We start from the raw sequence: 2,628 nt of genomic DNA, 5'->3' as shown, positions 1-2,628 counted from the left end.
ATATATATCAAAGTAGACTTACTGTGGACAAGGCTGCGTGATGTTCGATTATAAATGAATAGATATAAGATACATCAAGTACAGGACATCACGAACGATTGAAAATACGTAAAAACATGAGAGACAGACAAGAACGGGACAAAATATGTAAGAAATCTAACCCCTCCTCAGTTGTCGACTGTTAATTACTCCCTATTTCGAGCTTTCAACAAGATAGGAAAACTTCATAAAATAGCAGCATCCAGAAATTTTAAAAAATATAAAATTTGTGGAGTTAGGACTTCGAACGAACAAAAAACGACAGAGTGGAGGTAGGGAGTAAACAATCGACAAACATTAAGGGCCGTTAGGCCAAGGTGCATTGTAATGGGTAACGCCTGGTAGAAATTCTGAAAGGATATAGAATAAATAGAAGAGAAGAAAATAGTAGAAGAGAAAAAGGGAAAAAATGTCGGGATGCGATAGAAAATTCCGTCCTTCCTCCTCTCAAATACCCCTCACTGGAATGTTCAGGAATCTTAGCTCCCCTTCCTCACATTCCTCCCCTACCCCATCTCCAATCCGCCTCTCTGGAATGTTCGAGAAACCTTCCTCACCTTCCTCTCCTTCCGCTCCTTTCCCCTCCCAAATCCCCCTATCTGGAATGTTCTAGAATACTTCCTCCGATAAATCCACTCAAATCCTCTAAATTTACTCACAAGGCTTTGGTCGGCCTGAAGCTATAGTAGAAGGCACTTGCCCAAGTTGTATGAAATTTTAAAGGTAATAAGGTGAGTGTTATCGATGAAATGGCAATAGTTTCTCTCTCACAGCGGAACCGCGTAGCAAGTTTATTCGATTCGTCTATTTCTGGTTGTTTTCACTGATATTGTTTTAGATAATCCCTATTTCTAACAGTTGTATCTGCTTACATCGTTGCTAGTATTGTTGGTGGTGGCGCCAACTCTGTAACCATTGTTGCTATTGTTGGTCTTATTATTGAAGAAAAAAATGAATAAAACGTATAGAAACAAGCCAAAAATAACCCTCTAAAATACCAACGGCATCAACACTGCCACTATAGTTACCTCATTTTACATTATAATTAACGAGAGAAGGATGCCAAATTCACTCCGTTGAAATGATAAGAATAAAATAAATTCGAAAATTCTTATGTTGAATAAAGACTTTACATTGAAAACATACTTCTCTGCCACTTTAATTTCAACATCGAACAATAAAAAGAAAATTGAAGCAATAATGTTAAATGGTGAGAAATGAAAAAGAAAAATATTCAAGTAACGAAAATAAAATCTAACAATGAAACTAAAATTACTTTTACGATAATTCTAAGATTGTAAAATTACCAAAATTTACTGTAATTAAAGGAAACAGAAAAAAAGAATAACAAATTTGAGAAAAAAAAAAGAGACAGACGGTTTCTTAAATAATTGGATCTAGAAGTGAAATTTATCAGATTTTTTTAAATAAATTTAAGAGTTAAAGCAGTTCTCCCGTTGCCAAACAAGTTAATCAAACTAACACAATTGATTTGATATATATATGTGTACACACACACACACACACATATATATATATACATACATATATTTATATATATGTATGTACACACACACACATATCTGTATACATATGCATGTGTGTACAAAAAAATGAACGTATAAAAAACGATGAATAAAAATATCGTGACATTATTGATTTCTTTTTCTTCTGTCTAATTCATCTTCATCCACCGTCTTTTGTATTTTTGTGTGGTTCTTATCTTCTATTTATCTTCTTCTTTTTTCCCTTCGTTTTCTTCACGATTTTTCATCTCTAAATATGTTTTGTCATCTCAATTATACTAAAAAATGATTTTGTTTAAAGAATTTAAAAAAAATAAAAATAAACGCCTCATATAACACTTTTTTAAAAAGTCAGTTTCTTCTCTTTAGTTGTAATATTACAAAATTATATTTCTTTTCTCGCTTGGAAGAAGGCCAACATGTCTGCAGGAGGCTTATAATCGATTCAATGAATTTTATTCCTCGGTATATTACAGGTATTTATTTATTATATTTATGTACAATGCAATGATGAAAAAAAAACACCCTAATTTCGGGTGAAAATTGAACGTGAAACACTCAGAAGAGGAGATAGATACTTTTCGTCTGGGTACAAAAACCGTATGTTTTTGCTCATGATATTAGTTTCAGTGTTTAGGCGGTGAGCTGGCAGAGACGTTAGCACGCCGGACGAAATGTTTAGCGTTATTTCGTCTGTCTTTATGTTCTGAGTACAAATTTCGCCGAGGTCGACTTTGCCTTTCATCCTTTAGGGGTCGATGAATTAAGTACCAGTTGCTTACTGGGGTCGATCTAACCGACTGGCCCCCTCCTCAAAAATTTCGGGCCTTGTGCCTAGAGTAGGAAAAAAAATAAATAGGAAAATTAATGTATAAAAGTATTCATAAAAAAGGTAGAAGCACGAAAATAGATGCAGGCATGTTTGTGTTGTTAAGAATCTTGTTTTAAAACCAAGTGTTTTCGGGTTCAATTCCACTGCACGGCGTCTTACCAAGTGTCTCCTACTATAGCTCCGCGTCGACTAATGCCTTCCGAGTGAATTTGATTAACGGAAACTGTGTGG

The 2,628-nt window shown here is 34.4% G+C and overlaps 1 protein-coding gene across 1 annotated transcript in view; it reads left to right on the top strand.

Annotated features, from left to right (window-relative positions):
• LOC106870796 (uncharacterized) overlaps positions 1–2,628 on the top strand; it is a 59,021-nt gene that overhangs the window by 11,531 nt on the left and 44,862 nt on the right. The window lies entirely within an intron of this gene.

This window comes from Octopus bimaculoides, chromosome 15 (genome assembly GCF_001194135.2).
Source record: "Octopus bimaculoides isolate UCB-OBI-ISO-001 chromosome 15, ASM119413v2, whole genome shotgun sequence".
Lineage (NCBI taxonomy): Eukaryota > Metazoa > Mollusca > Cephalopoda > Octopoda > Octopodidae > Octopus > Octopus bimaculoides.
Note: the sequence above shows the minus strand (reverse complement) of the source record. Positions and strands in the feature narration are given on the sequence as shown.